Source organism: Cebus imitator, unplaced genomic scaffold, assembly GCF_001604975.1.
Source record: "Cebus imitator isolate Cc_AM_T3 unplaced genomic scaffold, Cebus_imitator-1.0 Scaffold111, whole genome shotgun sequence".
NCBI lineage: Eukaryota > Metazoa > Chordata > Mammalia > Primates > Cebidae > Cebus > Cebus imitator.
Genome location: NW_016107426.1, coordinates 4,278,259 through 4,302,257, shown reverse-complemented (window position 1 = coordinate 4,302,257; position 23,999 = coordinate 4,278,259). Strand labels below are relative to the sequence as shown.

Sequence of the window (23,999 nt, the reverse complement as noted above, 5' to 3'; positions counted from 1 at the left end):
GGTAAATTAGATTAACCTGATTAAGAGTCAGTTGATATTTATTGGTGTTAGTCATTGATATGCCAATAACATCTGTGGCAATATTCTAAATGCTAATAAATTGATGCCTTGGTGGAAAGTACCTTTATTTAAAACCCCTAGGAAATGTATTTAACTGTCTGTGATATCATTGTCACATGACATATGGCCACGTTTTAAAAGTATTTTATATTTATTTAATGATTATATACTTAATTTGAGAACCTTAAAATTAAAATAATAAAAATGAAGAGAAAGGAGTGGTGTCTTATTAAAAAATAAGTGATATTAAAAGTAAGTGATATTAAAAAATATTGTGATATTAAAAAATAAGACATAAAATGTTCATGAGAAGTAAACACTTTAAATGACAATTCCAATCCTTTGAAATGTTATCTAATGTATTACATGTTAGAGAGCGTCTATTCTACTAAGAGCATCAATACTTAAATTATAAATAAAAAATTTAGAAATAATTCAATTTACTTTCAAATAATAAATAATCTTTGAAGAAAAAACTACAGCAATTTATTTTTTATGAAAGGAGTATTTGTAGTTACTTTATCATATACTTTTTTTCAGTAAAAGGGGAATTAAACTATTACCGGACACCTTGTTAAGTAATTATATAGCAACATCACTGTGCAATTAAATAGCCATCAGTCCCTGCAGCTGAGAAATTTCAGGTAATTATTCAAAGATAATTTAATAGGAGAATTACTGTATTCAAGCAAGCATTAACTAGTAATCTACCTCAATTAAAGCATCCAATTAATTTCAGAACCTTGATAACAATTGCCTTTGGCAAAACTATCCTTTGCCCTCATTTGATCCTACATCTACTATATTCCTTAAACACTGTATAAAGTGAACTTGCTTCTCCTAAAAGTATAGTCTATTAATAATACCATACTGAGAAATTAAACAAATGAAAATATAAAAAATATTGCCTTTTCCCTCCATCTCATTTGTACCTTTTACCCAGACTATTATGCAGAAATTGATCAAGGCTGATTTGGATTTTGGAGCATCAACTTTCTTAATTTTCATTGTAAAGAGCAGAAAACATGTTAGTAATGGACATTTTCACAAGGGGCTTTTGTTTGCAGATTGATTTGTTCATTGGACAAACTCTCCTAGGGAAACATGCCCCTACGAATTTGGTGTGATGGTGGCGGAGCTAACGAGCGTGCAGAGGCTCTTCTGAACGAGACTTCTCTGCTCCTGTCTTCACTTGATCTTTGTGCACAATAGAAAAAGCCTCAGCTTTGGAGTCAGGTGGGTTTCGAAAATGCAGAGAAGAAATTGCTTTTTTGTTGTTCGGGGGACTGCTAATCTTGTTGAATCTTAAGTCTTATGAAGGATGTAATTTTCTTAAAATAAGTCAGCATTTTGAAAGCTGTTTGCTATTCAAAAACTGTCTAGCTTTCAAGCTGTCCCTTAAGAGCCATCGTGGCCTTGACCCACTCACAGCTCTACTGGGTTCTTTGGTAGGTCACTCAGCCTTTTGGGGGGCGGACATGGAGGCTCTTCTAAGGCGCCATTTTCAACCCAATAGCAAGTGTCCTCCTCACTGGGGATCTCACACTCTGCGTCATCCGCTCACGGTAGTAGCTTGAACTCACTTGCCTCAAGACTGAATTAAAGGTAGCATAAGGCTGACCACAAAAGGGAAAAGTACGTGGGTTTGGCTGTGTGTCTTGTCAGATGATTAGAAGTGCCAAAAACACCTACATGGTTTGTCTCTAGCCATCACTTCAAAGCTCCTGGAGCTCTCACAGCAGCTGTGGAAAATGGCTAAGAAAAGACTGTGCAGATGTCCACAGATGACTCAGAAATATTGCAGGCTTATCTCCCCTCCTCCTCATTCAGTAGCCTTCATCTCTAAAGTTATGCCGTGGCTTCCTTTCTACCTTTAGCTCCATTTGGAAAATGACCCCATCTGGCTGTTTACTCTGGTTCTCACATGTCATTTTTTAAGGACTCTGTTTCCAGTACTTCCCTTGTTGGGCAACATAGTACGGCTGTAGGCGATAAGTCCTCAGTCCAGCTCAGGACCCTGGGACTGCTCCTCAACCCAACACAAGCCTCCTTTGTAAGAGATGGGACACAGAAATGGTTGTCAGAGGTTATGGGATTGGAAAACTGTTATTCAGGACGTGGACTAGGGTGAGGTGTGTGAGGCTGAGCCTTGCAAGTGATGGGTCAAATCCTGTCTGTTTTACATATATTTATACATTGATAATGTTGCCTTAAGTGACTTTAGTTCTTGATCACCAGAATAGATAAATATGTGCAGTAATTCCACTCCTAATCTTTATTTCCTAAAATTTCTAATAAATCCATGGTTTATGTTCTCTCCACTACATGTGTAATCACCTTTCCACTTTGGTCAATTGATTTTCCTCCCTCCCTCCCTCCCTCCCTCCCTCCCTTCCTTTGTTTTTTCTTTCTCTCTCTCTCTTTCTTTCTTTCTGAACGTTCCGGGGTACCTGTGCAGAACGTGCAGGTTTGTTACACAGGTATACATGTGCCATGGTGGTTTACTGCACCTGTCAACCCATCATCTAGGTTTTAAGCCCCACATGCATTAGGTATTTGTCCTAATGCTCTCCCTCCCCTTGACCCCCATCCCCTGACAGGCCCTAGTGTGTGATGTTCCCCTCCCTGTGTCCATGCATTCTCATTGTTCAACTTCCACTTATGAATGAGAACATGCGATGCTTGGTTTTCTGTTCCTGTGTTAGTTTGCTGAGAATGATGGCTTCCAGCTTCATCCATGTCCCTGCAAAGGAGATGAACTCTTCCTTCTTTATGGCTGCATAGTATTGCATGGTGTATATGTGCCACATTTTCTTTATCCAGTCTATCGCTGATGGGCATTTGGGTTGGTTCCAAGTCTTTCCCATTGTGAATGGTGCTGCAATATACATACGTGTGCATGTGTCTTTATGAATGATTTGTAATCCTTTGGATATACACCCAGTAATGGGATTGCTGGGTCAAATAGAATTTCTATTTCTAGGTCCTCGTGGAATCGCCACACTGTCTTCCACAATGGTTGACTAATTTACGCTCCACTAACAGTGTAAGAGTGTTCCTATTTCTCCACATCCTCTCCAGCATCAGTTGTTTCCTGACTTTTTAATAATCGCCATTCTAACTGCTGTGAGATGGTATCTTACTGTGTTTTTTTTTTCCAATTTTTTTTATTGCATTTTAGGTTTTGGGGTACATGTGAAGAATGTGCAAGATTGTTCCATAGGTACGCACATGGCAGTGTGATGTGCTGCCTTCCTCCCCATCACCTATATCTGGCATTTCTCCCCATACTATCTCTACCCAACTCCCCACTCCCCAGCCCCCCTACCCCCCCCACCCCCCCACCCCCCCGGCCATCCCCTATTTCTCCCCTACAGACCAGTTTTGATTTGCATTTATCTAATGCTTTGGTCGATTTCCTAGCAGCTAAAGAGCAAGTCACTTTTCTACTGCAAATGATACTATCTGTGCTATAAATAGCAAACAGCTTTCAAAATCCTAACTTATTTTAAGGTAGCTGCATCATTCATGAGACTTAACATATTTTAATATAATTTTAGGTTTTGGAAATTCATATGAGAATTTTTTTTGGTCATTGACATGGTTTCTTCTTAATTTTAACTAACTTCAGACACAACTTGTAACTTGCAGCTTCCCAGTGAAGAGCAAGAGTTGAGTTTAGCAACTGTTTGGACCGGCCAAGTAACAGGTAAGATGACACACCCAGGGCTTCTGTGCCTTGATACATCTGGCACATAGTAGGCTCAAAGCATATCGATGGCATGAATGAATCCCCACCTTTTCCCCAGTACCAGGCTCTTCCCTCTATGTTTCTTGGATAGTCTAATCAGTGTGCCATGATATCATTAACTCAAGAAAGTTGTATTAACCACTGGACCAATCCACTATTTTCCTGTTACATTGATATTAACCAACAGAAAGGGTTAGCCTTTCTAAGGCATACAAACAGGCAAACAGAAATGCCAATTTCAGTGTTTTATATTTTAGTCCATTTGGACTCGAAAGAATTAAAGAACTGAAAAAATATCAAAGAGAGAAAATTAAATAAACTACCAAAGAGAAATTAATGATGTTCCCTCCCACAAAGGAATTTGTCATCATAAATATATTGATGAGCTCCAAGACACAACTTGAAAGACACTTTAAGCTACACAGGAATCATCAGTTAATAGGCAATATTTTCTATCTAGAGTTGTGATCCTGTTGACTTTCAGAGTCGAATCACACCTCCATCAAACCCATAGTCACCAGCGCATTCCCAGCACACACAATCCACATGATTAAAGCAGGTGACGACTTCTCCAAAATAACCACAAAATGCCCAAAGTCTTAAATTCATTCTATTTCACACCTCTTGCTATTCTAATTATCATTGCTTTTGGAGCAAGTTACCTGCATTTACCTGATTTAAGTTATCTGCAATTTTTTTTAGAATTAAAATGGTATATTTCGCTTTTCCTTGTCATGTCACAGAACTCTGTTACTAAACACATTTTGGAAAAATCCTTTAGAAGATTCAATAAGAAATTTTAAAACCCTAGTGGATTTTATACTGCTGCAAACTCTCTGCATCCTCTAAATAAAGAAGCCCATAATTGATTAATAAAAGCTAAGTAATTTTGGTATTAATATGATCCCCTGGGAGGCCTCCATAATCACAAGTAGCAGGCCAGTCACAGCATTGCTCAATTATACATACTGGTAAATAATCTGCAAATCAACAAACCCTATAAGGGGATTTTCAGCATTTCCAATTTGTTAATCCATGATAAATTCCTCTCAAAGGTCAGACAAAGCCCAGTTGCTTTCATATTTTGAGGATCCTGGTTTATTAAAAATGCTTTGAAACAGTTATCAAATCATTTTATATTTAAAATGATTATGCCTAACACATTAGTGCTATAAATATATACCCATAATACAATGCTATATGACTGTCCATATAAAAATATATTTATAAAACTTTCAATTTGCAGGGCAGTCCAAGTGCATGGTGTGGTATTGGGACACTGTCTTCTCTCTGACCTGTCGGGAGTATCTCTGTGGCTCAACGTGCTGGCCCACTGGAGGCCCTGGGTGAGTGTGAGGCCTGCATCAGGGGCCCAGGGTCTTCCTCTCCCACTGGGCTCAGGTGTATTCAGTAAGCGTGGCACAAAATGAAAATCCCAGTCTCTGCTCCCCTTGGGTTGCTCTTGTTAAAAAATTTTAAGAAAAGATTCATTATAATTACCTAGAGGAACACAACTCAGTGCTTAGACCATTCATACCTTCAAAAGTGCTCTTTTCTAAATCACACTTTTTTTCTGTTAAATCTAAGTTCTCTCTTCAACCTGACCTCATCAAAGATTAGTGATTCTGCCTTTTAGAATTTTTAAAGTTTATTGTCACTCTCCATAACCCCACTTTCTTTGTTGTTAGGGAGCACTAATTTCTTTAAATTTCTTCAGTTAGACATGGGCTGTCTTTACCCTCTGAAATACTAAAATTGTCACATTCAGTGCTTCAAGCAAAAGTCAGTAAAGAGAAATAATGTAATTTCCATAATATTTTAAATGAAGAAATATATGATTGATTTAATCACATGTAGTATAAAGCTCTCCTGTAAAGAAATATCACCATTTGCCTATCTCTTTATTAGATTTTGTAGAAGATACAAAGTATAACAAATGAGCCTTCATGTAATATTCTTAATATAAGAAGAGCTCTTATAAATCAATGAGAAAAAAATAAACATTGCAAAAGGAAAATGAACCAGGGGCAAGAATAGGAAATTTCTAAAGAATAATTATAAGTGATCAATAATTACATGAAAGGAGTTTATCTTCGGTAGTAATCAGTAAAATACATATTCAAACAATAACAAGATATGATGTTCATCTATCAATATATATTTTAAAATGATAGTAGCGATGGTGAGGGGCTGGGAAGTGAGTATTCCTCTGTACTTCTGGTGCAAATATAAGTTGGTAATACCTTTCTTAAGAGGAATTTTGCAGTATGAATTAAAAGCCTTAACATTTCATACTTCTAACATAGTAATTTTAGGAATTTATCTTAAGGAAAGTCCTTATCCTAAGAATGTGCAGAGGTATGGACATGCTTATGACAACCATTTCATAATAGCAGGAACTGAAAACAACCTCAATATCTGATAATAAGGACACTAGTTTTGTATCATATAATATACCCAAATGAAGAAAACCATGTTCTATTAAAAATTACGTTGTAAAGAATATTTAATGGCATAAATGTTTTCTGAATGTATTAAGGTAAAAAATATAGGTAAAGACCACTAAATATGTTGCCATTTACATTCTCCTTAAAATAATTGTTAATGATGACGCTGTACTCACTCTACCTTATAGATGCCACTTAGCTGACATAACTTCTTTCCTAATGTTTGATAGGAAAATCTATATTTTATGATGAACATCCTGGAACACACACTCTTTACACATGTATCTGATGACCTCCAGTTTATTACTAACAGTTGATTAAAGGGTTAAAGGATAAAAATACTAATAAGAAATGTGACAGATGTTATCAACATTTGACACTATTTTTCAAAAAGATGGGCAACTCCTGGCCTTCCCTTTAGCGCAGTACTGGTTACCCATCTTTTTGCTTAGGGAAAAGAGGTAATATATGGTTTTTATTTATATTTACTTTATTACAGGCCAGAATGATCACACATACTATCATATTTTCATGTATTTTTTAACTATTTATATTTTGTCTGTAAAAGGTTCATACTGCCCTTTTTAAAATGGAAACATCTCAAATGGAAATTAGAACAGTCTCCTCAGTGACTTCACTGAAATATTTGCCAAGTAGATCATAACTCTAAGTCACAGTGAGATTGGTTTGCTGCTTCTGTGGGCCTGGATATAGGCTCTAGCCTTGGAACTAAAGGATCTTTAGAGCGTAAACCTGGGACATCACTGCCAATTTACTTACTTCTTTAGATCAAACCATGTTTTATCTCATGACGAACTAAACAGAGACGCTTCATTTTACTTTTGGTACTATAACACAGGTCTTGGTATTTAGTGATCACGGAATACAGGTGAATGAGCCAACACAGACCTATTTGAATTTAGTTCTTAAAGACATTTATTTATTTGCATTTGAGGATACTTTTCTTTTCTTGACTGCCCCAAAACTTTGACATAAAAAATGTAAACCTACTTTTTTCTCAACCAACCTTTGAGTGTCAATTGTCAATGTGGATTTGATGTGTTAAGAAAGTTTAAGTTAAAAAGAAATTTAGGCCTATAACCTTACTATAGCAATTTCTTCACCTTACTGAAATACAAGATTTTTTTTGAAAACATTCTGCAACTGTCAATATACTGGATGTATTCTGTCAACATATCAACTGGCAGAGCTATTGGGATGAAAGACTAAGTGAGAAGTTGATGTCTTACTAAAGTGCTGAACATTAAGTGGCTTTTGGGATGCTGAGAATTATCCTGGCTCAATAATATGTAGGAGAAGCTTAGGAAACCCAAATAACAGCAGAAGGTACAGGGAGAGAAGTGGAAGTAGTTTGGGTCAGTGATATAATATCTGTTTCTTTAGTGGTGTAATGAAAAGACCAACTGGTACAGCTTTAAAAACCTGCATAAGTTTGAATTTTAGTTCCAATTACTACTTGTGAGACCTTAGGCAAGTCAATTTACTTTTCTAAGCCTCAGCTTCTCTTTTGTAAAACAGAGATTTAAAAAATCGCTAACAGAGTTGTTGAAAAGGTCAAAGTGCTTTTAGTATTAAAAGATCTATACCAGTGATCCTCAAGTGAGGGTGAATTTTCATACCTGGCAATGTCTGGAGATTTTAGTTGTTACAACCAGGAGCAGGTACACTACTGGCATCTATTGGATAAAGCCAGAGATGGTGTTGACCATTCAGCCCCTCACAACAAAGACTTATCTGCTCCAAAAAGTCAACACTTCTGAGGCTGGGCTACCAGTGCCTTTGGCTTCACTGTCGCATTCTTTGTTAACAGTTCAGAGTCTTATTAAGAGCTTCCTTGTTCAAGCAAACCTCAAGTAATGGAATCACAGTAACTGCTTCTCTAAGTGTATGGCTTTTTCTAGAGTGATAAACTCTAGAAAAATCACTCTTCTCTAACTAATATGTACAAATCACATCTCTATAAAGGAAGACCAGTAACTATGCCTTGAACATGCTAAACTCATGACACCTGACTTCTCAACAAGAGCTCTGTTTCACATGAAATTGTGCAGAGATGTAGGTACAATTGTGAGCAACCACCAACAGAATAAATAGGAGAACATTTCAGAAACTCATAGAAGTGAAACAGCTATTTGACTAGGCTGCTTGACTTAATATGGTTTTATTTTTTTCTATGTCTAAGTTTCTCCCTCTGAAAAGTGGGACTTGCCAAGAGCAGTCACGGTCCTGAAAGAAGACGGAAGCTCTGTGATACCAGCTCCAACCAATGCCGTTGCTACCAAGGGGACATCACACTACCCTTTCCCATCTAGGTGAAGAACCATGAAGGAAAATGAGAATACGTGTTTTCTTACATATCCGAAACATGTGACATCATTGCACATTTTCACAAATGAAACAGAAAATACACCATTTCCAAATTACCACTGGAAAGTCCAGTTAGTTTCATCAAGAGTGAAACAGTAATTTAATGTTAAAAAAATTATTTATACTAACTATGTGACTCGGACTGTGGGACTATGCCTAAACATATAAACTGGTTTGACTGGTTAAACCAGCCAAGAAGTTGGTGAATAGAAGCCATTGAAGGAGATGATGCCCTTTTAGCCCTCTGGAGACAACATCTTAACCAGACTTTAAGTGAACCACAAAATTAGGTATCTCTCTAAAAGTATTAACAGGCAATTGTGAATGTTCAATTAACAAAAAGAGAAATGCCTTTATTCACTTAGTGTACAGGGATATGAAAAACAAGGAAAGGTGCACATGCTCTTCAATAGACATAGGATTAAATCCAGATAATTTAGTCAGAAATCCTATTTGAAGAGAAAGCTGTTTATCCAAATGAAATCACCCCCTGTATCTGGTTGATGCAGAAAGTGCCTTAATTTTCCCTGACATATGAAAAAGGTAGATCTTGATGCTCAAATATTTACAAAATGTAAGCATTTTTACAGATTGTTATCAGATAAGGACTTGGAGCACATCTTTAAAGGCTCTTGGGAGGGAACTGAACTTAGATTATTCATAGCTAACTTATCTAACACACTTCAAATACTTTAAAATAAAACTAATCCCTGCACTGGTGGGTTGAAAACTTTTTCTATCCCCAGGGCACTAAAATAATACCCTTTTGAACAGTAGGTGAAGTATTTTAGGTGACAGCTCTCTAGTTATAACAAGGCAAGTCAATTTTTAGGAATTAGGGATGCTAATCACAGTATCTCAAGATGTGCATTGCTGGAGAGTGAAAGACAAGCCCAGAAACTGACATGACTGCAGTGTGCTATGATCCCGACAAGAAGATATAAACAGGAGGGAGACTTGGCTTCATCTATCACAAAAGTCAAGATAATTGGCCACATACAGCAAAATCAACACCACTCGCTGTCCCCTAGCCTAGCGGATAAGCCTAGAAACTCAGCTTCCTGCCGAGCCAAGGGGTGGCAAGCCCAGGTGGAGGAGGAGAAGGTCTGAAAACATGCATGTAAGAATACAAGGCCCTGTAATGATGCCATCAAATTCAGCATTAGAAGTATTTTACAATCAAACTGTGATACTGGAAGTTGCCCCCAAACACATAAGAAATGCTTCTGGGGTTTTATCAGAAGACTACGTACTCTCATGTTTATGCTGCTCTGCTGTTTTCAGACTGCAAAAGCTCTCAACATTATAGATGTACTTGTGTTAACAAATGAAACTGTAATAAATGCAATTTATGGCTTAATGCATTACTAAAATATGACTATCTGAGGATTCAACTTCTCTTAAATGTTCCGATTAATCTCATAATTCGAAGCTAGGGTAAGCACTGACAAAAACAAAGGCGTCAGAAAATTTGCATAAAGGTGAAATAACTGAGTGACGAAAAGTAGACTGAGTTTGCTCATCTAGTGGGGGCTTCTGCAGAAATTATCAAAGGCATATATGTATTTAAACATGTGAAGTCCATGATGGTAACGTCTGTGTGTACACACAGTGGTGCGGGGGTTAACTTCATAGGTAGGTAATCTGTGCAGCTGAATAGGCCCCATATTTGATGCTTTGTTGTTGCTGTCTTGAAACTCTTAGTAACATTTTAACAAAGATACCTGCATTTGAATTTTGTCCAAGAACCCACAAATTATGCAGCCAATCCTAACTGTAGGAACAAGTTAATCCCCACAGGAGTGCTCCTGTTTTAGACTTTTAGGTGGGGCTCCTCATAAGAAATGCCATCGTCAAGGGAGAACTGACACGGAACAGGGGGTAGCTTCAATGAGAAGGGTAAGCATTCTGGGAAAGCTAAAAATGTAAAAGACAAAAAAAACAATTATAGATTTTGAAGAAATGATGGAGTCTTTCCACTCCCAGGAAGTTGAGTTAAAATCTTAATGTAGAAAAGTAGCTCTTTGATTGCTAACCAGAAGTCACTAGGGAGAAAATAAATCCAATGTCTGAACCACAGGACATTGAGAAGCAAATTAATTTGAGTTCTTTTCTGAAGTTCATTTAAAAGGGCTAACTGGAACCGTTTCAAAGAAAACAGTTAAAGGGCTGCTTACGTATGCTCAAGTTGGTCCTAATTAGCACTCAGAGTAGGTTTGTCATAGTGTTCCCAAGAGTAAGCAGAAGCATAAAACTATGCTCTAGGCCGGGCGCGGTGGCTCAAGCCTGTAATCCCAGCACTTTGGGAGGCCGAGGTGGGTGGATCACGAGGTCAAGAGATCGAGACCATCCTGGTCAACATGGTGAAACCCCGTCTCTACTAAAAATACAAAAAATTAGCTGGGCATGGTGGCGCGTGCCTGTAATCCCAGCTACTCAGGAGGCTGAGGCAGGAGAATTGCCTGAACCCAGGAGGCAGAGGTTGCGGTGAGCCAAGATCACGCCATTGCACTCCAGCCTGGGTAACAAGAGGGAAACTCTGTCTCAAAAAAAAAAAAAAAAAAAAAAAAAACTATGCTCTAGTATTAGCAGTGATTAGAAGTACGTCAGTGGCTGGGGGTGGATGAGATTATTTACAAAATGGAAGAGCTAAGCATGGAAAGCGCGCTTGCAAGAGAAAAAGTGGGCATTTTTGAGGAAAGCATGGGAGAAATAACCAAAAACAGTATAAAAAGAGTATTATAGCACACAAAATGTTCGAAAGAGTGAGGGCTTACTACAAGGGCACTAATGAGCACTAATAAGCTCTCCAGGATTTGAAGTCTAAGGCTATTAGTGTATTAAAAGTTCTCACACTTGTTCACAATCCTCTGTCTAGGAAGATAAATTGTCCTCAGATAGAGAATAATAACTGACGTATGTCTAGAGCATCATAATTTACATATATGATCCTTACATAAAAGATGTATTATGCTTATAACATCCCTGTAATGCACATAGTATAATGCCACTTGACAGACGAAATAATGAGGCTCAGCAAGTGAAAGTGAATTTCCTAAGAACATAAGACAGGAGGGAATCCTTGTCTGATTCCTAGACCTGTGCTTTTTCCACCATCAATGTGAATGACATGTAGTAAGTCCAGATGTTAAAACAGCATCAACAACAATAATAATGACCAGAGGGTCTCTTCTAAGCCCTGCTTACCTACCTTCCTTCCTTCCTCCCTTCTTCCTTTCCTTCCTTTTTTCCTTCCTTCTTTCAATTATTTCTTCTCACACACCTGTTCAACATCTATCCATCTATCCACCCACCTATTCATACATCCATGCATTGCACAATCTTCTAGCTGAACGCTAGTTTCAAAAAAAGTACAAGTGAACCCCTAAGTTTTTTCTACATCTGCCCTTCTCAACAATGTGTCCATTTATCAGATTGATCATTTTTCCACTTATGCTTACCAGTGGATGGCAGTCGGGATAATCGAGTATGTGACAAAGTGGCTCTCATGTGACTTTCAATAGTTATAACTGCTGCATCGGTGACGCTGGCAGGCAACTGACATGAAGTAAAAACGGTTCAGTAAAAGACAGTCATATTTTGTAGCCTTCTGCCTCTGGCTTTGCCCTTTCCTCCTCTGGTCTCTATTCCATCTCTTACTTGCTCTGATGAAACTTAACTTTTAATTGAGATGCTAACAACTTCCAAAGGCCTTGCATTTTAACAAGGAATTTTACAAAGGAAAACTAAATGGAGAATGCCTATGGCGAAAAGAAGGAATCCTAACAAGAGGAAAGTACTGGGATTTCCCTGTGAGAGAGTCTCTATACGGTAGGGAAATACTGGAGAACTGGAGAATTTTACTCTGCATTCGTAGTCTGGGGTTTCCAAGAACCTAGATTTACTACCAGTCTTCTCATTCCTTCACTTCCAGCACTGATAACAGAATGACCGAACAAAGCCTTGGTACACTACATTAAAATCTAATGACTGCTCTAAACTGGAATGCAGTTGTCCCTTGGTATCTGTGGGGCAATGGTTCCAGGACCCCCATCAGATACCACAATCCATGGGTAATCATGTCTGTTGCATACGATGGCATAGTATTTGCATAGAGTCTATGCATATCCTCCGGTATACTTTAAATCATCTCTAAATTATTTACAATACCTAATACAATGTATATGCTATGTAAATGGTTATCTATTGTATTTTTTAAATTTCGTATTTTTTATTGTTGTAATATACACAATCTTCTAGCTGAATTCTAGTTTCAAAAAAATTGTAAGTGAACCCCCAAATATATACATATATACATGATTTAAAATATCTGGTTGGTTGAATTTATGAATGCAGAACCAATGGACATGGAGGGCGAACAACATTTGGCTGAGTCAGAAACGTGATACTAAGAGTTGCTGTCAATATGTGCACAAAAAACAATGTTCTCCCTTCCTACACTGATTTTTGGTTGAAAATTTACATGAGAAATTTAGATAAGAAGACAAGAAATGCAATTTTTTTCATCGCCTACTTTCTCTTCAACCCACTGCATTCTTGTTTTTGACCTAGTCACTGAAATCAGCCTTACCAAGGTCACTAACAGTCTTGTTTCTGAAGCTACTAATCACTCCTCCCTTCTTGGAATACGTCTGTCCTTTGACGGTCCCGACACTCGGTTTCTGACTGTCCGCTTATCTCCTTGGCTGCCCATCTCCTTTGCAGACTTTTCTTCCTTTGCCTGTCCCATACAGGTTGGCATTCCATAGGGATTTCTCCTGGCCTTTGATCTTCCTCTTTATTCTCTCCCCCGTGTCCTCACCCATTACCACTGTTTCAGTTACTTTCTACATGCTGACAATTCCAAGAATTCCATCTGAGCCTGATTTTTTACCTGAGCCACAGACCTGTAGATATATGCCTGCCACTATGGTTTGAAAGTCTGTCCCCTCCAAATCTCATGTTGAGATGTGACCTCTAATATTGGAGGTGGGGCCCAGTGGGAAGTATTGGGTCATGGGAGCACACCCCTAATGAATGGCTTTGTGCCATCCCCTTGGCAATGAATGAGTTCTCACTCTAAGTTCATGCAAAATCTGGTTGTTCAGAGTGTGGCACTTCCCCCCTCACCCTCTTGCCATGTGACATCGCTTGCTCTCTCTTTGCCTTTCACCGTGATTGTATGCGTCCTGAGACCCTCGCCAGAAGGAGATGCTGGAGCCATGCTTACATAGTCTGCAGAACCAGGAACCAATGAAACCTCGTTCCTTCATAAATTACCCAGCATCAGGTACTCCTTTATAGCAATGTACAGTGGTCTAACACCTGCCAAGTGGAAATTGATACTAGTTTATCTGAAACATCTCTCAGTACAACATGCCTAAATCTGAACTGTTCTTCCCAAACGATTCGATCGCCTCTCTTCCCCGATCAAACGAGTGGGAACACTACCAAGTCAGAAACTTGGGCTCTGCTCCCCACCCCTATCCCTGAATCTTGAAAATTCTACATTCTAAATCTCCCTCCAGTCGTCTGCTTCCTTCCATCCCTACTGCGAAAGTTTTGGTTCAGACCTCTCTCATCTCTTACCTGGATTACGGCATCACTGTCTTTTACCAAGCCTCTCTGCCTCTTGTCCTATGTACTCCTTCCTCCACATGACAGCCACTGTGATGGCTCTTAGGTGTATTTCTGATCACGCTTTTTTCAGCTGTTCACTGGTTCTCCAATGTGCTCACAGGGCTCTGGATAATTTCACTTCTGCTTACTTCCCCAGCCTAATCTCTCTGACTAACCCTGATCCTGAGAGTTCAGCCATTCAGCTACATTGAATTCTTGCACAGTCTTCTCTTTGCCACTCTCCCAGACACCGACATTCTAGTACTTTTTATTAAAAAAAAGTTTATTCCCTGAACAATTTTTTGTTACTCTTCCTCTCTCCGTTTAGACAGTACTTTCTCCTGGAAGTCTTTCTGACTCACTCACTCAGCCCTCATCTCAGGTGGAGACATCTTTTCTCAGTGCTCAATTAGTCCCCTTATTACCTACATTGCCAAGACATGTCACCTTGAAATGCAGCCTTACATTTACTAGTCTACAGCCCCACCAGACACTGGTATATGAGGAAGAAGCTTTGTCTATTACGGTCCACTGTTGTGTCTTAAGTAGTTAATGGAGAGCCTGCAACAAAGTAGGTACTTACTAAATAGTTGTTGAAGGAGTAAATAAGCTTGGTGGTTAAACCTATTTTTTAAAGATTTATATTGTAAAGATAATATATTTTTTTAGTGGAATGTACTCAGTGAAAGTAGGCCAACAAATAAATCCTTTGATTCAGTCAGCCTTGGTTCTAAGGAACACTCGCCCGCAAGCCTGAAGGTTTGCATTTATTGATCATAAATTAAAAACAGTGCTAATGTGGTTTGTGATATCTTCCTAAGAATTCTAACTACAGGTCAATAGGCCCCTTAGAAACCATCAAGAGTGAGGAGTGCAGAAAAAGGCACAGAGGGGACCAAACATTCTATAGGGCCATGCATGGCTGAAGCTTCTATTTCTGTGGATATGTTTTGGGTTACTTAATCCCTTACCACCAATTTCACCATTGTTTCTTCACTTTTACAGCAGATTTAGGATGTCATGTAGACTCAGCCTCTTCTCTTTGTACCATCTTTCTCAAACTTCCTGTATCCTAACACTGGAGCTCAAAACACAGTTCAGCTTTATGACAGGTGGAGTGGCAGGGTACGTTCAACTTGAGACTGCTGAGAATTGTGTGCTCTAACATGGGTGGTGCTAGCCACATGGAACTATGGTGAATTTGAAATATGACTAGGAACAGAGAAGCTGAGTTTATTAATTTGAATTTAAATTTAAATTCAGGAACTAGATTCAATTAAAAAACTTTTAAGTGTCCTTGAAATAACTTGGATGTGTGTTTGTTTAACTGTAAATTTTATGTAATCTAAACCAACTCTTCCTAATCAAAACTCAGCTCCCAAATTCAGATGTGCTGTAAGTATAAAATACACACCAGATTTTGAAGCCTTAGTAAGAAAAGGGGAATGTCCAATACTTTATTACATTTTTTATGTTGAATACATGTTAAAATGATACTATTCTTAGATATACAGGGTTAAAGAAAGTATATTATTAAAATTAATTTTATGGGTTTTTTTTTACCTTTTTTAATGCTACTACTAAAATATTTTAAGTTATACATGTGGCTCTTATATTTCTTTTGGATTACACTGGCTTAGGGGCCAGGCAGGGCCTAAAGATGGATGTACAAGGTGAATTAGGAGGATTTCATCCTTCCTACTTTATCACTTTGGAAGATAGCAAGACTAAGGTTAATTACAACTCTACAATATTAGCTAACGTTTATTGAATACCTACTAAGTGCCAGGCACTGTTCTAAATTCTTGACAGGCAAACAATTTTCATAACAACTCTTTGATGGCATGATTTTTATTTTCATTTTAAAGATGAAGAAGTGAGGTATAGAGCTGAAGAAGTTTGTAATTGGTAGAGCCAGGATTTAAACCCAGATATATCTGATTTAGTAGTATTCACAACCAGTGAAACAGAAAAATTATACTCGAAGTATGCTACTTAGTAGAAGAAACTGGGGTGGTGCTTTTCTGTGCCCTATTTAAGGAGTCATTAATGAATTATACACCATTTATGGTCCCTGAATGAGTGAGTCAGCTGGTTGACCTACCTAATACCAAAAAATAACGAAGCTTGCTCTTCACATGCACAAATACAGAGCTCTGTTTGTCAGGTATTGTTAAAATCTGACAAAGGTTAAGTAAACTTATGGAGTTATTTTAAATAACAATCAAGGTTATTTATTTGTTGCAAACACAAATGCCAAGAAATCCTAACTTCCCTGTGGAAGAAGCGAAATTCATTTTCTTTACAATCAACCTGCCCGCAAAACACTTTACACTAACATGCTTTTAGTATGTTTCTATCTGTACATTCGAATGTACTTCCTCTCATTCATAAATTCATTCATTCATCTTGAATTATTAACTGAGCGTCAATATGTTGTAAGGACTGGGTATGAAATGGACATACGAACGATCTGGACAAAAATGGGGACTTACAAGTGGGGACTTATGGTTCCATATACCCAATCTTCCCGTGAATTACAGAGTGTTTTTATTTGTATTGTTCTAAATTTTTAAAGGCTGTATGTATAAAATAGATCGTTTTCATTTTCTTAAAGTTTCTGTTTGTATGACAGGAATACTCAAAACACACATTCTCGGTTTTGGTTGGACATTTTAAAATTGGCATAACAGAGGATTCAAAACTTGGTCTCAGCTGTTAGGGAAACAAGGCAGCTGCTGGGTGAAAACGGATGCCAGGAAGAACCATGCTGAGGATAAAGCAAGGACATTGTGGGAAGCACAACTTTATAATAACTTGAGGCATCCCATCTAATGACATTATAATTTGGCTCTCACTTATCAGGTAATGCACCAGACAGCTCCAGCGATCATTTGTCTAGCATCCATTAAGTACTGTCTTCCTGATAATACTTAGCTTTGTGTGTTGGACAATAATGAGGTGAGGGGAACCATCAAAGGCATATGAGAAATAAACCTTAATGACAACAAACAATTTGTCAGACACTCTTTTCCTTCAGCTTTAACATTTAGGTGCCATATAGTGAATTAAATGATCTAACCCATCTCATTCATCATTGGAACCACAGAACAAACTGTAAAAGTCAAGCTTCTCTGGAAGATCACCTGACAGGTGATATACGAAGCCGTCGAGGACTTGTATGATGAAGGGACATTCAAGATGACAAGTGACGTGTCAGGCCTCGAGGCCAATTATTCTCATTGTGTAACAGGAGCACATACGTTCCTGGCTAAATGGTGTGGGCTAACTTAACTGAGTTTGACTTGATCTGGACTATGGACTTACATCCACACTTTTAAGGGACCACAGCACAAATACATAGAACACAATTACTAATGTCACTTTCTGTAGCATTTATTCCTTCAGTGAACCTTTACTGAGTATTTACTTTAGGTCAGCACTATTCAAGGGGCAAGCTTTTTCTTTTGGAGACTGAGAAAGTTAATAGGTCCTGTTCCGGATCACTAAACTAGGCAGCAGCAGACCAGGGGCTCAGGCAGAGTTCTCCTGACTTCAAGCTTAGTAGTGAGAACAGCAGAACATGCTGCTTCTCAGCACCCTGTGATGAGCAGTAACTTCCACAGCACTTCCGGCCACCTCCTCCCGCAGTGAAAGCTGCTCCAGCATCGCAAGACCTGGCTGAATGAGTCTACGTAGATAGAGAATTTGGTACAAAGTAACCTATACCTGAGCTGTAAGTCTGACTTTTAATTCTTTCAAGTTGAAGAAAGAAAAGAGAAGGCCGAGTAGATGAATAAATTGTTTTACGCATTTTACAAAAGTGAAGATTCCAAGCTTTGATTTTCAAGGTTCAATTCTGCAGATTAAACTAATTTAGTGCTACTATTAGACTCATTGGGTTGCCTTTCATTTCTTTCTTTCTCCCTTTCTTCCTCATCCTCCCTCCCTCCCTCCCTCCCTCCCTCCTTCCCTTCCTTTCTTCCTTCCTTCCTTTCTATTTTTAGATGGAGTCTCACTCTGTCACCCAGGCTGGAATGCGGTGGCACGATCTTGGCTCACTGCAACCGCCGCCTCCGGGATTCAAGTGAATCTCCTGTCTCAGCCTTTTGAGTAGCTGGGATTACAGTTGTGCACCACCATACCCAGCTAATTTTTGTATTTTTAGTAAAGAGAGGGTTTCACCGTGTTGGCCAGGCTGATCTCAAACTCCTGACCTCAAGTGATTCACCTACCTCGGCCTCCAAAGTGCTGGGATTACAGTCATGAGCCACTGTGCCCAGACACTTTTGTATTTAAATATTTGCTTCCAGACTTGGGGACATACCAAGAGCCTTGTGGTGCCAAGGAATAAGTATCTTCCTGCAAAGGGGCAAACCTCAGACCTAAAGTAAGGCAAGTAGATGATAAAAGGGCGGAGGGAAATGAGTGTTTCCTTAATGCCTGCTGGTTTAGATTTTGTGCTAGTCCCTTTTACATAGATTATTTTATCTATCATGAAAAGTCAATGGAATTTTATTTTCCTCATTTTATTAAAGAAAAAACTGAGATTTAGTAAGTTTAACTAACTTGCCCTAAGTCACCAGCTAGTAAGTGGTAGAACTGAGGGTAAGGCATAAATTCATTTAAAATCAAAGCTCATTCTGCACAGCACACTGCCTCATGCCTACGAGTTGTCTCTAAGTTTGCTACCTCATCAATTACCTTGCAGGGAGATGGAAACAGAGCTTCTCATCTCTCACTCAAGCCCTTCTCTTGCTCAGCGTTTTTTTCTTTCTTTCTTTTTTTAATCAAAATGAGGTTGTGCCTGCTGGTCTCTGAAGCTAACATTCTTGGAATAATGTTTAACTCTTTACATCCTTTGGTGGTGAAGGCTTCCCAGTCCTTCCTGTTTGCTATGTTTCATATGAATAGAACCCCCTTCTTTCTAGACTTGCTTTAGGGTAAGCAGATCTAACCAATTGTAATTTTTAAAAGATTATTTAGAAGTTACCTTATATACAGAGGTTACCAACTTTTAAAGGATTAGAATACAATGAAATATACTCTGTTCTATAATTATAGTTTGTACCATGAAATCTTTCATATCTGTATGCTGAAATACTGACCACCATTTAAGGATACCTTACCTGCCATTTCTTCCAAAAGGTTTTCCTTGAGTTTGCTGTAGATCTTTAGGCCCTCCCTTCTCTTATGGCACATGTCACTTCATTCATATTTGCAGAACATGAACTAGATGCCAGCCACACCATGGTAAGTGAAATATCATCATTGCCCTTGTGAAGCTTAAAACCTTGCAAGAAGGACAGACACTAACTCCATAACCGTACATCTAGTAACGGCATAATTCCAGCTATAACTGTCATGAAAGAAAAACTTCCAGCTATTATGCATCGGATAGAGAAAAATAAAAATGCAGTAAGTGATTATGTATTTTTTCTGTTTATATTACTCTAGGTAATGTGTTCCCCCATCTTCTAACTCAACATCTTTCTCATATTTACTATGATATGCAAAGAACCCAACTTGCAAAAGGAAAGTTTATCTTTCTTAAAAGTTTACTATGCTTCTATATAGGTGAAGCAAAGATGCCTGGAGACAAAACTTGAAAAAAATGCTGATTTCACTGAGACCATGAAACCTCTCTGATCCTCAGGCCGAGAAACTACTTAAGGATCTACAGTTCAAATGAATTCTCAAATAATAGAATGTTAAATTGAGGAAAATCCTTAGAATTAATGAATCCATAAGGTTCTGACTTTTAGATTTCACAAAGCAGCACAACTTTCATGGAGGAAGATGGAGGGTGGCCAGGTTTTCATTTTGCCAAGTGAGGGTGTCACATAAAGCCCATCATCCATTCACCTATGATTTCATAAATGACAAGATATTTGGAAAGCAAAAAAAAAAAAAAAAGTGGAAAAGCATCATCTTAGTAGAAAGAACAGCCTTTCTTCAGGAAGGACTGGCATAACTTTATAGCAATACAGATGGAGGTACAAATATAAAATAGATTAAAATGCTATAGCTACATAAATATTGTCTTTATTTGCCTCATTTTATCTTAGACTGGTTAAAACCTGAAGGTTTTAGAAACCTCTGATCTTCTCCACACCCTTCAAATGGGCAATGACTGACCAAGATTACCGATGAGAGACTGTGGGGGCTGGAATCTATACCCAGGTCCTGGGAGCCCCTTGCACTGTCCCTCCTAGTCACCCTCCTGCTTGGACCCTGGGAGCATGACAAAGAGTCAGGTGGGAAAGGTGAATTCTGCTCCATATGTAGGATGAGGGTGCCTCTGAGGTCAGGGAGATAGGTAGAGGGGATGGAATAAAAACAGGTGAAATATTCTGAGGGAAGATGAATGTATTTTTGGTTCATAAAACATTCTCCTCTTTCTACCCTTTTCCCCTCCCCAGGTCAACAATGTATAGGAAACAAATTATGCAAACAATTCACAACAGTAAATCCATCAAAAAAGTAAAGCTTGACCACAATTCTATTTATCTTCTTCACTTTACAGATAAGAAAACCAAGGCTGAAGATCACACCATCAGTAAAGAAATCAAATGTTATATACTGGCCCTAAAGTTGGGATAAAGGAGCTAGAAGAAAGTATAATTTATATTAAATTTTAAGGTCTCCAAAAGCAAATCAATAAGCCATACTCTAGTAACATTAAGATTTTTCACAAGTGCTAGCTTAATTCATAAACAATTACCATTTTCGGAGGTCAAAAGTAATCAAATATCATGATTATATACGGCTTGACCTAATACATATCATTAATAAGTTCTACTAATCCAGAGTTTTCTGCCTCTACTTCACCACCACAATAAACTAAGGACTTCTAAGCTAGTAAGAATAGTGACAGAGATAATAATTAGAAAAATATTCATAACAATATTATCAACAAACACTTCCACCATTTTTTGAACAACTCTTCTGTGTATTTTCTATTGCAGTAAAAAAACTCTAACAAAAAATTATCATCTTAATCATTTTTAAGTGTACAGTTCAGTAGTGCTAAGTATATTTACATGATTATGAAACCGATCTCTAGAACACTTTATCTTGCAAATTTAAAACTCTGTACTCCTTAAACACGAGGAGCACCATGAGAAACCACGTGGCTGGTGGTGTTGGATTCTGGGCTTTTTCAAGAGAAGTCAATCTGGAATTCTGTGTAAAATTTTCCAAACTTTAATGTTAGCTTAAAAAATATCTTTATCAAGATATAATTCAAATACCATAAATCTATCCATTAAAATGTATATGTTAACAGTTTTTAATCACCCCCAAAGGAGACCTTACACTGTAAGCCATCACTCCTCATTCTCCCTCCTGCCAGATGCTAGTGGCCACCATTCTGCTTTCTGTTTCTATGAATTGACTACTTCAGTAGCAGTAGCCCATCATTTTTGAGAATGTAAACCTGCAAGGTGCATCACACACTTTAATCCTGACAAAACTACAAATTAAGTGCTATTATTCTAACTTTATAAAATAAAAAATTAGGTAGATATAAAATTACATCTGAAAGTAATTGCTACATAATTTCAAATCTGTTATATTCAAGTTAGACACCAATGAGAATAATTTCTACTATGGAGAAGATTTTTTATGTATTGGATTATTGTTAAGTGGTAATACTGCTGGTGGATTTCCAAATATCCAAATAATGGAGCCGAATAAATACTTGTTGAATGACCAAGTGAATGGTGTGATAGAATACCTTCTTAAATAAAAGAGGTCCAAGACAATATGAAGGAGAAATAGAAGTGAGAAGAAATTGAAGGAGAATATGAAAAGCTCATGGTAACACGCCATGTAGAGACGGATTTTGCCTGGTTCTCCTATCAGCAGCAAAAAATTACAGCGACCACATACTATGAACCACAGTGTACTTAAAAAAATAGATACACTTCTTGTATGAACATAAGATATCCAAAATCATAAGAAAAAAGAACTTAATTGTAAGAACAACAATATTCTATTTTGGAATACTATTGACAAATTTAACTGAACCCTGGAGAAATAGGACATTTTAAAATAGGTTAAAATGCTAAATAGAACATTATTTAGTGTATTATAGTTAGCACATAAACAAGTAAGAGAAACTGAGTATGGAAGAATAAACGAAGCCCTTGTCAGCACGTACAAAAGGATGGACAATTGCTGGTTAGAGGAAAACACAAGCTTTGTGCTTACACTTCAACTTTTTTTTTTTTTTTAACAAAAAGACAAAGTTGGAGAAAGCCGTTGTACTAGAGACTTGATTATTCATAATATGAATGAAACAGAGTGGAAATACTGATTGGCAAATATTTGTATAAAAGAGCATCCCTATTTTTATATTATCCAAATACTTTCAAATTGAGGTCTCCTTTTACTTTCTAAATTTAAAGAAAAATTACATAATAAATAATTCTTTCTTGAATAAAAAAATTTAATAAAAAGTGAACTTATGAAAAGGATAGTTGTATATAAAATATATATTTATATTTGCATTCCTACACTAATGAAATGACTTTTAAAAAATAAATACAATAACTTTAGATTTCTAAAGGATAACAAAAATTACATGCATTTTCATCTATAAATAAACACCTTTCTTGCTACTTTTCTTTTTACATTAAAACTCCCCCTACAAAAACTTTCTTCCAATGCACAAAAATTTTCAGAAACTTAATAGATCTAGGTTCCAATACACCTAGTTTTTAAAGATGTTTTGCTTAAACTTAAGTTTGAAGGCAACTGGATTTTTGCCATGTGCAATCTGTGGGAATGCAAATGTCCAAATCTGATTTCAATGAGCTTTGACCTTCTGAGATTCGTCAGCCACCCAGATGTCAAATCTTTCTTTTTCCTTTTTGAAAAAGAAATTTATTCAATTCAATTCGATGCAAATTATTCTGTCATCTTTCAAGGACAAAAGACTGAATGAATTATGGATCTTAATTTTGACCTATCCAAATTACTTTTAACTATCCAAAGTAATGTTCTAGAAAACATGGAGAATCACAGAATTTCTGTGCTGGGTGGACGGTTGAAGATAATCAAATCAATTCCCTTTTTTTCACAGAGAAAGAGGCTAGATGGCTTCCCTAGATGTGACATAGTCAGAATTGTAGGCAGAATTCAAACACAGCTTTCTAGCAAGCACCTAAGGCCCAAACTGTTAACTTACTCATGCTCTTGTCCAGATCCTAGAAGATATATGGTCCCAAATAAATAAATTCAATGGGATGGGACTATTTTTTGAGAAAGAAAATGCCAGAATATTGATGTGAAATAATAGTGATTTCTATACCTTAAAACATCATTACACATAAAAGGGGACTGCCAGCGTCTCCACTTTGACACAGAGGTAAGAGCGCTAGAGTGCTTCATCCCAAACATCCCATGAAAGCTGGCTGAATCATTTAATTTCTCTGTATCTCAGTCTGCAAAATGGCACTAATATACCTTCCACGTAGCTGAGAAGATAGAGGCAGATAAGTGGTGTGGAGGGACTCCAAGGCTACGACACTGCATGACACGGGCCGAGCCATAATTTATGCACAGACCTGCTTTGGTAGGTATGCTCTACTTGCGCCAACAATAAAGGACCTTGAGACACAGATTAAGGGACCATCTAGCGCAAACCCAAGAAAACCCAGAATAAAATAAAAGGCAAACCCACTATGAGGCATGGAATAAAAGGAAGAAACACACCCTGGCATATTTGA

At 37.6% G+C, this 23,999-nt stretch overlaps 1 long non-coding RNA gene across 1 annotated transcript; it reads left to right on the top strand.

Moving 5' to 3' along the window:
* The first annotated feature begins 1,187 nt into the window (after window positions 1–1,187).
* Window positions 1,188–21,077, top strand: LOC119472655. The gene is made up of 5 exons (XR_005201821.1): window positions 1,188–1,296; window positions 3,712–3,769; window positions 5,058–5,157; window positions 20,334–20,522; window positions 20,792–21,077. It is a non-coding gene; the product is annotated as an uncharacterized LOC119472655 (long non-coding RNA).
* Window positions 21,078–23,999: the final 2,922 nt, after the last annotated feature.